The 12,683-nt window shown below is 49.3% G+C and overlaps 1 long non-coding RNA gene and 1 other non-coding gene across 2 annotated transcripts; one reads left to right on the top strand and one right to left on the bottom strand.

Annotated features, from left to right (window-relative positions):
• Nucleotides 1-1,036: 1,036 nt before the first annotated feature.
• Nucleotides 1,037-1,141, top strand: LOC112870537 (U6 spliceosomal RNA). Its single transcript, XR_003224492.1, has one exon. It is a non-coding gene; the product is annotated as a U6 spliceosomal RNA (small nuclear RNA).
• Nucleotides 1,142-8,121: 6,980 nt separating this feature from the next.
• On the bottom strand, nucleotides 8,122-8,554 carry LOC147575314 (uncharacterized). The gene is made up of 2 exons (XR_015242700.1): nucleotides 8,416-8,554; nucleotides 8,122-8,319 (listed from the first exon to the last, which is right to left on the bottom strand). It is a non-coding gene; the product is annotated as an uncharacterized LOC147575314 (long non-coding RNA).
• Between the last annotated feature and the right edge of the window lie 4,129 nt (nucleotides 8,555-12,683).

Genomic DNA, 12,683 nt, shown 5'->3' with positions numbered 1-12,683 from the left:
GAGCATTGTGTCTGTGATTTTAATTCTCACAGCTGCGGGAGGAAGTGCTCACAAGTATTATCATTTTACAGAGGAGGGGACTGAGGCAGGGGGAGGACAGGAACATTTGCCCAGAGTCAAACAGATGGCAAAGCCAGGTTGCAGACTCAAGGCCAGCCACATCCAGTACCCGCTCGGAATGTTTATAGCTGTATCTGGGGGAGCCTGGGGTGGTTTGATGTGCTCTGCAGGTGAACTTTTTACTCCTCATACTTATGTATCTATTTGACTGCCAGTTCAAAAATAGAAGTTCCTATTGACAGTAGCATCCTTTTATTTATTTTTTTAAGTTTATTTATTTTGAGAGAGACAGAGCATAGCAGGGGAGGAGCAGAGAGAGAGAGGGAGAGAGAGAGAGAATCCCTAGCAAGCCCCATGCTGTCGGCACAGAGCCCGATGCAGGGCTCGAGCTCACGAAACCGTGAGATCATGACCTGAGCCGAAACCAAGAGTCAGACGCTTAACCGACTGAGCCATCCAGGTGGCCCTACAGTAATTTCCTTTTAAAATAAACTCCCTGAGGGGCGCCTGGGTGGCTTGGTCGGTTAAGTGTCCGACTTCAGCTCAGGTCATGATCTCACGGTCGGTGAGTTCGAGCCCCGCATCGGGCTCTGTGCTGACGGCTCAGAGCCTGGAGCCTGTTTCCGATTCTGTGTCTCCCTCTCTCTCTGCCCCTCCCCTGTTCATGCTCTGTCTCTCTCTGTCTCAAAAATAAATAAACGTTAAAAAAAATTTTTTTTTTTTTTAATTTTTTTTTCAACGTTTATTTATTTTTGCGACAGAGAGAGACAGAGCATGAACGGGGGAGGGGCAGAGAGAGAGGGAGACACAGAATCGGAAACAGGCTCCAGGCTCTGAGCCATCAGCCCAGAGCCTGACGCGGGGCTCGAACTCGCGGACGGCAAGATCGTGACCTGGCTGAAGTCGGACGCTTAACCGACTGCGCCACCCAGGCGCCCCCCAAAAATTTTTTTTTTAATAAACTCCCTGAGTTTATGTCCTCACTTCGGCAGGACATCTATGAAAATCCGAACGCTACAGAGATTGGCATGGCCTCTGCCCTAAAGATCACACCCAAATTCGTGAAGCGTTCCAGATTTTCACAATGTTATGTCAGTGATACCTCAATAAAATAAATAGATAAAATACCCTTATTTATCAGTACTATTCGCAATAGCCAAAAGGCAGAATTGGCTCAAAATGCCCATCAGCAGATGAATGGGTAAGTAAGATGTAGTCTATCCATACAGTAGAATATCATTTGTCCATAAAGAGCAATGAAATACTGATACATGCTCCCATGTGGATGGACCCTGAAAACATGATTCTGGGTAAAAGAAGTCAAGGACAAGAGGCCACACACTGTATGATTCCATCTGTGTGAAATCAGCACAGGCAGACCCACGGGGACCAACAGTAGATTAGCGGCCGTGAGGGGCTGGAGGAGGTGGGGTTGGGGACACACTGCTTCACGGCTGTGGGGTTTTATTTCGGGGGTGGGTGGTGGAAATGTTTGGCGACGAGACGGAGGGGGTGGTGGTTTCACAACTCCGTGGGGGTACCGAATGCCCCCGGAACCGTCCCCTTCAAAATGCTTGATTTTATGTCGTCACTTTTGTTTTCATAATTTTAAACATGAAGCTTAAAGAAGGAAATTAGTTTGCTTAAAGGAAAGTTCGTTTATTTAAAGAAAAATAGGAAACAGCACATCACAACCCAGGGGGCGTGTGCCGACGTGGGAAGCACCGCGGAGGTGGCCCTGAGAAGTTGAGAAGTGAGGGTGCCATATCGTGCCATTGGGAACGCAGGGCATCTCCGTCAGGGCCGCGTCTGGTGGAGTCTGCACCTTACCCTCCTTTGTTTTTTTTTGATTTTGTGTTTTGGGTTTTTTTTTTTTTTTCTTTTTTTCTTTTTTTGTTTTTTTTTTTTTTCCCCCTGCAGCCAGCTCAGTGCTTAAGAAATACTTGTTGAGTTCAGCTCAGCCCGGCTCAGCCCGGCTTAGTTAATTGAGTTAAGGCGAGCTGAGTAGTACAGAATGCACCAGCTGGCTGGCCTGGAGGAGATCCAAGTTGAAGATGTTACGAATCGCACTAATTCAATAAGCTGCTGCAAGGTAGGCTAAGTAATGAGACCGCGTGCCTCTCTGTACCTGACTTACCCGTGTTCCGCTGGCACCTTATGAGCCGTGCCCACTCAGTAATATAATAGTTCTCTCCCTGGAATCCCCTGTGCGTGTTTGCTGAAGCCACGGGGCAGAGAGTGTGGGAGAAAAGGAGAAAGGGAAACCCAGAGCTCCTCAGACTCCGCCAAAAGCCCCTGGGTGGTGGAAGGAAGGGACTGAATGAAGGAAGCAGGGAACTTTCTGTCTGTCTGTGTGCCGGTGTGGTGACAGTCTACCTCTTCCTTGTCCGAAGCGCTCGCCATGCGTCCTGCATAGCAAGGTACCTAAGAGCTCACGCGCTTGACTCTGATTGCCTGAGTTTGAAGCTCTCTGAGGACCTTGAAGAAATTAATTCATCCCTCTGCACCTCTGTCTCCTCCCCTGTAAAATGAGGGTAACAATGGTACCTACGGGAGGATTTAATGACATGATACCTGTCAAGCACTTAGCACACAGTTCCGGGAACAACTAAGCACTCAGAAGGGTTAGTTGATGATTAGCAGTGGCCCTTGCTGCACAAAGGTGTGTGTGAAATATGGGGCAGGGCCGGTGCCAGGAGACCAGCTCCCCAGACCCTGGAGCGCAAAGCAGAACAGTTAGTTGTTTGTAAACATCCTGAACAGAAGCACATGGCTTACTCACGAAGGTTCTTCTGGAACGGTGATGTAAGCCCCCCGAATGAGGAGGGAGTAGCAGGAATCTGGCTGTTGTTCTCCCTTCTGGTAGGATCCTACCTACAAAGCGAGTCCCCCGTGGCTGCCTGTGCCCAGAGACTAGAAAAAAAGCTTCAAAAAGCTTCCCTCTTTCCGCTCTGCTCTGGAAACTGCTCCGTTAGTGTTAAGATCTGCCTCTTTGGCTAATAAATCAGCCCTGTGTGGCGGGGGTGCATGTGGTGGTCTCAGCCCACGGATCTCTAACCCACCTGCAGCCCTGCAGGTGGGAAGGGCAGGAGATGGTGGGCGTCCAGAGGCGTGATTTCTCGGACTCGCTCTGCACTGTCCTGCTGCATGGCCTTGGTCAAGTTCCCGCCTCTTTCTGAGCTGTTGTTCCTCATTTATGAATGAGTGAGAGGGCAAGCGTTGTGGAAAAATCACTTGATTTTCAAGCCGTAAAAATACGAGGAGCTGTTTCTTGAAATGAGAGCGTGCAAGGGAACGGAAGGTACGAACGGACGCAAGAATTGATTGCCGCGTGGTTGAAATAGGGGCAGAAGGAGGGGTCCTTCCTGTAGGCACAGCCTCTGAGTTCTGTCACCCATCCTCTTTGCCTCCCCTCCACTCTCTTCCTCTCTCCCGCAAGCTCCCAAGATGCACATTTTGAAAACTGCCGACCAGCATGAATTCACCCGGCAGGATTGAGCTGGAGTCCCAGGGAGGGCGAGAGCATCAGGGGGTCCTTGAGGTGGTCTCCCGCAGCATGGAGAAGGTAGAGGGCAGATTGGCCTGCCCCTTCCTGACAGCGTGACATGGGAGTATAGGACATCAGGTCTTCCTGCACAGACAGTGTTCATTCCTCCTTCTGATAAAAGCGTCCAGTATTCGCTGGGGACCCATTCACTCTTGCTGCATGCATGTGGTTTGGCTGTGCTTGGGCAGGGAGCACATGACTGGGGCCTGGGCAATCAGGTCATTCTGTCCCCCTTGCCATAGTCATTGATTTAGCAACGGGCAGCTGGACCTATCAGATGGCACCGGACCTAACCCTCATCCAAGGAAAAAGCTTGGATTTGACTTCAGGAAAATGTAAAAGGGTGGAGAGAGCCCATCTAAAAACAAAACCAGGGGGGCCTGGGTGGCTCAGTTGGTTAGGTGTCCGACTTTGGCTCAGGTCATGATCTCAAGGTTCGTGAGTTCGAGCCCTGCATAAGGCTCTCTGCTGTCAGCATGGAGCCCGCTTCGGATCCTCTGTCCCCGCCTCCCCCCCCCCCCGCCCCTCCCCTGCTCTTCTCTCTCTCTCTCTCAAAAATAAATAAACATTAAAGAAATATTAAAAAAATAAAAATGAACCCAATACAGGGAAAAGCAGAGCCAAAGAGCCAAAGAGAAGCAAATTCCTGAAGACTTCACTGAGGGCCTAGATCCAGCCGTGCCTGAAGCTAATAAAACTCTTTCTTCTCAGTTAAACAATCCAATACACCTTGGATCTGGCTTAAGTCCATTTTAGATAGGAGCTTGTCATTTTGCAACTGAAACCTCAGGACCAACCGATACCCACAGGCAAGTTATTTATCCCCAGAAGTTTCGGTTTTCTTACCCCCTAAGTGTTTCTAAGAAGCTATAAACCTCACCTTTAAGCTGATCTATAAACACAGATATCACAGCAGCAGCAGCAGGACATTAGCAACAGTGGGCAGTCTTGAATATGTCTCAGTTCTAGGGAAAGCAAAGCAAAGACTGGTTAATATCAGTCCACTTTATTCTCTTAATAAGGGTGGGAGTGGGGGGAGCAACAGACAAATAAATGTCCATTACAAATGGGAATGAAGAAGGTCACACGTTACCCAGAAAAAATGCCATGGGGAGTGCATGAGGCCCTGATTTTGGCTTTTTCAATTAGATGGGAGTGGTCTGCAGGGGGCTAAGGTTCCCACAATTCGGGAGGCGGGGCTGAGCCTGAGGGCAGCCCCCAGGCTCTTGAGGCTAGGGAAAATCTAGGGGAGCAGTTAAGCTGAATTTGTTTTACAGCAGAAGGTTCAGGTTCAGAGGCCTGAGCCCCACAGCTGTGGGTGAGCTCCTGGCAATCCATTGCAGTTCATAACCAACATCATGCATGTGGCCCAGTATTCCCTGGACAGACAGACTGGCCTTCTGTGGCTCCGGAGAGCTGTTCCCGGGGGATGCCGTCTCAGAACACCATTGTGGTCTGCTCAAGAACCCTTGAAATCGAAAGCCCCCAGCCCCCCTTGTCACAGCCATGGCACATAAATATCACCAGGGGGGATTTCCCACGGAATTTTTTGCAACCACTCAAATGTTTCATTTCCCATTGTTTGCCAGCCCCTCTTGGAGCCTCAACTGTCAAAGCAGCAGCAAACACAGGCTGCTTTTCCCCCAGGATCCCACAGTACTTGATTGGTCGCATATGAATCGGCTCGGCCAGGGAATAAGGTCTGTTAGTCAACTAGTGAAGCAAGTCAGCAGAGGGAATACCCAGCTCTACCGAGAGCCCACCCTGCTGGGCAGGCAGAGCTCTGTGCTACCCCCGCCCCCGTTATTACTATAATCATGGCGACTAATAATTATATTTATAGAAAGAAATCCCTTCTACAAATCCAAAGCACTTGACCGAAATATATGAGGCAGCTGTTAATTTTTTTGCTTTTTAAATACGAACCTGCATCATTTTTTCCCCTGACGTGGCATGGTTTAATGGAATTCTAAGTCGTATTCCATACATCAGCGTATAGAAAAGATCACCTTTACTGATTGACTGAAAAGCATCTGTTTTCAGCAGCCACCTTGCTAGGCATTTTGGGGATGAGGTCTAGCTGCCTGTCCGTGAGGAGCCCATCATTTAGGGAAGCACAGAGATTTCAAGGCAATGTGGGATGCAAGGATGGTGGGAAGTTTGTCCAGGGGATGTTGGTGTGAGGGGTGAGTAGGAGCAGCCAGAAGGACGTGCGTGTGATCTGTCACCAGTGGGCATTGTCTGAATACGTGTAGTATGTATCACGCTGGGCACCCACACAAGGCTGGGCATGTGTAGAATAGCCTGATTCCGTGAGATCAGGAGTGGGAACTATTCCTTCACCAGGGCCCATCCCTTTCACAACAGTGATGAATTTATTTCTTTGCCTGTGATGAATTTCCTTCTTTCCTTGTGATGAATTTATTTAAGTAGCCATCCATCCATCCATCCATCCATCCATCCATCCATCCATCCATCCATCCATTAATGCCACGAACATTTACTGATTCCTTTAGGATGTGCCAAATAGAAACTATATGCTGGGAACAGCCATTAAATGAATACACAAAATAATAAAGAAAGATACAACACGAGAGCAGTTGAAGACACCTGTGAGACCCTGCCTGTCCCTCATTACTGATCTCCTACTTTATGTGGAGTACTGCGAGTGCTACAAATTTGGGTCAACGCTTTATGCAGCAAAACCTCTAAGACCAACCAGAACTCCCCATGGGAAGAGGTGACCAGCGCATGCTCCAGGTTGCACGACCCCGTCTACACCCATGGACACTCTGGATTCCTGCCAGCAAGACCGGGGCGGATAGTTGAGAAGTTACTCTTCACTTCGCAAGGCAGGAATGCAAGGCTGGGAGAGGTGAAGGGACCAGCCTGCCTGAGGTCACACAGCTGGCGGGGCTGGGATTGCCATGCGTACTTTTACAATGATAGCGACGGAAGTAGAGCAAAAGTGATCATTTTATTTTCCCCAAACCACACTATGTGTCCCCCGCAGAGGAAACAAAAGTGCAAAACTCCACCTGGAAGGGAAACTTAAGATCTTGAGACAGCCGAGTCTCAGAAAGAAGAGGGCTGAGAGATTTTAACACAGGGCATGAATTCCAACACATCTCTCTTCTAATGGGACCTCTCCTCCCTGCCTCCGGATGGGTGGGCCTTAGGCTGGCCAGAGCCGGATCTGAAGTCACCAGCACTAACATTTATCCACACCTCTGATATCTCAGACATCACAATGTTTCTGCCAGGAGTGTATTAAAACTCCCGTTTTCCAGATAAGGAGGGTGAATCCCCAGCTACACACAACTTAGGCAGTAGCAGACCCGGAATTCCAACGCTGGTCCCTCGGATCTGAGCCCCGGAACCTGTGGAGCGTCTGACACCCAGAGCTGCCTCCCCCCAGGGGGCCCAGAAGCCCCCGCTGAAGGATGCTGGGGGAGCAGGCCTGGGGAGGCAGAGCCCAGGGCAGGGGCTGAGACTGCAGTGTCGCCCGCGCCGGGAACCGGCCCGGCCCGCCCACTTTTTAACATGGTGGCATCCCTGACAGACACCCTTGTCCTTTTCCTGTGCTGGCCATCGTAACACAATAAATAAAGCCTTAGAGTAACGTGACCTGAGCCAGGCAGTAAATGATGGCACTGTCAGTTGTACGCGACTGTTGAAACAAACACAGACTGTAATCATCGCGCTGTACGGGGAGAAAGACATTTGGCAAATGAGATTCCATTTTCACATTGGTTTGTGCTGAGCATATAAATTTCCTGCGGGCCGGCCAGCGTTGGGGATGTGTAATTGATTGCCTGCATTATAATAAACAAGCCGTGACAGGTGATCATTCATCATATTCCGCTGAACGTTCCAGCACACCAGAAAACGGAGGAAGAGAGGGAACGCGCGAGCGAGGGGAGAGGAGAGGAGGAGTCTGGGGGAGGGGTGGGGATCGGAAAGACCGAGTATTCCCGACAGACAGAAAGCCAGGGAAGGGGCGGGGGAGAGCATCCGCAGAGCGGGCTCGGGGAAAGTGAAAGCAATTACTATAATTCTTTTGATTATCTAATTTGTTCTTTCTGGTCTTCGTCGTAGGACCCTCCACCCCCACTCCACCATAGAAGGTCCCCCTCGGGGACTTGGGAAGACACAGAGAATGCTCCTCCCAAGATCGAGGGGAGGAAGGGGAAAGGCGAGGTGGGGGAGGGGCCGCGTCTAGTTGTAACCGGAGTAGATACATTCGGGAAAACCTCGGGAGGAGGGGTGTGTGTGTGTGTGTGGGGGGGGGGGGGGGGGGGGGGGGGGAGGGGTGTGTGTGTGTGTGTGTGTGTGTGTGTGTGTGTGTGTGTGTGTGCGCGCGCGCGCGCGCCAGCACGCGCCGGACTCAGCTTCGCTTCTGCACTGCGATGCCTCCAATCAGATGGCTACGAACCAGCCTCTTTAAATAAAAAATTTTAGAGGGTGTTTGAAACACACACACACACACACACACACACACACACACACACACACACAAGCGAAAAGTTCCTTTTATTGGAGAGAAGGACAGAACCCAAGTTGGCATGGGATCTGTTTCCAAATGCCTGTCATATGGTGTGCTCTCTCTCCTCCCGCTGGTCCCCGCCCCAGCTTCTCTCCGTGCCCTTGGCCCGGGGTTGGGGGTCGAACAGGAGCCGTTGGGAAGCACCCTCCTCTCCAGGCGCGTCAACCTAGACAGACAAGAGGCGGAAGCACATTGGCATGTGAAGGACAGAAAGACAAATGAAGAACTCTGGAGCTGGGGCTTGCATTAAATAAGTACTTACATTATGCAAAGGCCCAGGCCCTCAACCAGGGGGTGAGTGAAGAGCGGGGACCGGAGGGGGAGGGATTAGTCTCCCCAATTCTCACCCTGTCAATTTCCAGCCCTCCCATCTCCGCCCATCAAATGCCCTCCATTCCCACCTGGGTACCAAATGCTTCGCGCAGGTGGGAGCCTCCAACCTAGGGAGCTGGGAGTTGAGGGGGCGTAGCCCGCGCTAACATCGGGGGCGGGGTCCGGGTGGGGCTTAGCTGGGGGCGGGGCTGCTCCGCAGGGGGCGGGGCAAGGGCAGAAGAAAGCCGGTAACGTTCTGGGGGGACTTTGCTTTTCATCTACGCTACGCCGCCGTTTCCTAGAGTCCTCTGCCTTTTTATCATAGCCTTAACAACTGTAATCTATTACCTTTGAGATTATAAAATCACCGCTTTTGGAGAATCTCTTCAAGGGACCTGCCTCCCCAAACTGTGACTTCAGCCCCAGCAGTGTGGGCTGCTTCCCTAGGTGATCTGTGTTCTTGGAAAGGTTAGCAGCTCATGTGGGTCTCCCAAGAATTCCAGAAGATTAGCTAGGGCAGGTGCTGTATATGCTTATCCCTTCCCGTCTCTACACAGCGATCTATAAAGTAGGCCTTAGGGTCCTGATTTTACAGGGGGGAAACCTGAAACACAAAGACATGAAGTTCTTTGCTCCAGGTCTGGCAGCGAGAAGAATAAAAAATTGAATCCAAGGGTCTTCTTCGCGCATGCTTCCCAGCATCCCTGCGAGGACACATACTTTCCTCCAAGCTCCATAAATAAGTGCACAAATGTATATGAGGGGACAGAGTAGGCCTATTTGGCGTGCCCTCAATAACGCTCTTGCTATATATCACTCGGATCTGCCCACTCTTCTCCACCAGCACTGTGCCCCCTGGTCCACATCTGTCTCCAGGACCACTACCCCCCCCCCCCCCCCGCCACGTGTTGCTCACTTCCATTCCTTCCCCACCTGCAGCCAGGATGGTCTATTGATTGTTCTCAGTATTAACACATTATCCAGCTCCCTCACCAGCTGGCTGGCCCCCCTCCCTCCCTAGCTCCATATTATTATTATTATTATTATTATTATTATTATTATTACATACACATAACATAAAATTTACCTCTTAACCATTCTGAAGTGTGTGACTCAGTGACATTAAATAGATCCATATTGTTGTACATCCGTCAGAACTATTTACTCCAGAACATTTTCATCACCCCAAACCAAAACTCCTTACCCATTAGGGGTCACCCCCCATTCTGCCTCCCCTCCCCCCTCCCCTGCACCCCATTCTGCCCCATCTCTGGGCACCAATCTGCTTTCTGTCTCTATGGATTTGCTTATCCTGGACATTTCATATAAACAGAACCCTACCATCTGTGGCTTTTTATGACTTACTCTTTCCCTCAGCACCATGTTCTCAGGGCTTCATCCTTGTGTGTGTGGTTGAAGACTATTCCATTGCATGCGTATATCACCTTTTGTTTATCCGCTGGTGAACGTCAGGGTTGTTTCCAACCCTTGGCTCTTACGAATGGTGCCTCTCTGAAATTTGTGTACCAGTTTTTGTTTGAACATCTGCTTCTAATTTCAGGGGGTATACACTTCGAAATGGAAATGCCGGGTCGTGCGGTAATTCTGTTTAACCTGTCGAGTAAATGCCAGACTGTTTTCCATTTTACACGCAACCGCGCCATTTTGCATTCTTCACTAGCAGAGCACTGGGGCTCCAGTTTTTCCAATTTCTTGCCGGCTCTTGCTGTTTTCCTTTTTATTTTATTTTTCTTCTTCCTCCCATCCCAGTGGGTATCCTCACTCCATCTTTTAGGTCTCTTCCCTCACTTTTCAGCTCTGGCCCATCATACCCTCAAAGGTGCCACTGTCTCTTAAGAGGGGCCTTTGCGTATGCGGGTGACTTCTGCCTTCCCTTATCTCCAAGGCTAGATCTGACTCCCCTCTGAGGACACAGCCTTCCGTTTGTTGTCCCCCATTCAGTTGTAATTTTGCATCTCCTTGTGTGTTTACTGGTCAACGTCCATCTTCTCGGCTTGACCACGACCTCTCCCCAGGCCGGGACAGTTCTGCCTTTGCCGTCCAGTGCTTCCCCAGCACTTAGCACGGTCCCTCGGATATTCTAGGTTGCTCAGTAAATATATGGTGAGTGGAAGGATGAACAATGAATGAGATCTGAGCTTGGGTCCTATGTCCTTATGAATTTCTCTTTTCTGTTTTTCACTCTTCAGTGAGTAAGCAGGCCTCTGTAAGTCAGGGACTGAAAAACCCTGCTTTGTCCATAAGGCATCTGGAGACCGATGGGGTTCTGGCTACAGGAAGAGCACACAGTAAAGTCTCCCTTCAGAGCCATAGCGACTCTGGCACGGGATTCTGAGTCTTGCTTGGGAATTGTGTTCAGTTCTGCCCTGTAGTGCTGCTGAAGGTTTAGGAACTTGAAATATATTTACTTGGTGTAAACATGACCTCAGCATGACGGAGTGATCCCTGTGTTTGCCAAGCCATTAATTTTTATGTAATAACAACGACCACAACAAACTGCATTTCCCCCCACATTCTGAGTTGTTCGTAAGGTCAGATCTGTGGGATTGTGCGAGACAAAAAAAACACACAAAAAACCTTATAAACTAGAATGTAGTGGTAAGTTTTCTGTGTTTACAGCTCCGCTCCTCCACACAGCTCCAAAGAGCTGAAAATTGAGGATTAAAAATTCATGCAGCTACTTTCTTCCAAGGAACTCCAAATGCTTCCGATGCTCTTGTTATCCTGTGAAGTCACGAGCGGTCAGATAACCCCATGCCCATCTCCAAGACAGGGAAACAGAGGCCCAGAGACCTGAAAGCGGCTTTACCAGCCCCCCCCCCCCCCCCCCCCCCCGCCGATAAGGAGGCAGCAGGCTCAGGCAAAGAGCCCCCTCCCACCTACCTTTCCAGTCCACATCCTCTCCATTAGCTTGATTAGGACAATTGATTTATTCAGTCTTAGTGGTTGAGAGGAGGGAAAAAAAAGACCCAACATGCCATTTGTGTGATATAAATATCTTTGGAAAAAGCTAAAAAACATTGTGTCATACATATTTTCTTAATACCACAGTCAATCACATATGCCCAAGTGCATAGTTCCATCAACTGAGGAGGGGGGGTGGAATCGGGTGGAGGAGAATCAGGAGAGACTTAGCTCTGGAATCCTCGGTCCCAGCTAGAGATACACCGGCAGCTTGCTTATTTATTTATTTATTTATTTATTTATTTATTTATTTATTTATTTATTTATTTTTCTTGAGCATACCGCCTTTAGAGAACCTATCCTAGAGGTCTCAGAAGCTTGGGGTTGGGCCAGAACATTAGTAGGGAGGAAAGCAAGGGTGCCAGGATGCCTGTAAAACTGGTCGATCCCCAAAGAAAAAGATGGGGGTTGTCACTTTCTCACTCAGCATGCTCCTCGACTCACAGAACGATTTGGATCTCAACATGGTTTCTCTTCATCCACCCCCACCTCCCCCCCCATCATCAAAAGGCCTTTCATCCCAGTGATTCTACTGTTAGGAATTTAGCTCAAGGAAATAATTAAAGACATGTAAAATGGCTCAGTGACAGGATGTTCCTCACAACACGTAGACTATAGTGAAAGATTAAAAGCAACCCCCACAGTCAGTCAACTGTAGGCGATCGATAAGTCAAGTCTGGTGGTTCATCTCCTAAAACCTTGCTCAGATTTAAAAAGAAAAAAAAAAGGCTGAAGGGAGTAAACCAAGGTGTCCACAGGGTTTGGCTTTCGATGTGGAATTATGAGCAATTTTTTCTTTCCTGTAGTAAATTCTTGTTTTGGGGTGACCTATTATTCAAAATCCACTTAAATTTGGTTGACTTTATTTTTTTTTCAAGTTTATTTATTTATTTTGAGAGAGAGAGTGGGGAGGGGCAGAGAGAGAAGGAGAGAGAGAGAATCCCAAGCAGGCTCTGCACTGTCAGCGTGGAGCCCGATTCAAGACAGGAACTCAGGAACCACAAGATCATGACCTGAGCCAAAACTAAGAGTCAGACGCTTAACCGACTAAGCCACCCAAGGTGCCCCAAATTTGGTTGGCTTTATTAGAGACTCTATGAAATTGCTAAGGTTTAGAAGTCAGAAATGGAACAGGAAGGGCACAGAAGTAAAGGCCACGGGGCAGATCAGGGTCAGGGAGGAAAAGAGCCCGACTGGACTCAGGGATTCCACATGTTGAGTGCTGAGACATAT

Source organism: Puma concolor, chromosome D3, assembly GCF_028749965.1.
Source record: "Puma concolor isolate L17-30 chromosome D3, mPumCon1.1.hap2, whole genome shotgun sequence".
Lineage (NCBI taxonomy): Eukaryota > Metazoa > Chordata > Mammalia > Carnivora > Felidae > Puma > Puma concolor.
Note: the sequence above shows the minus strand (reverse complement) of the source record. Positions and strands in the feature narration are given on the sequence as shown.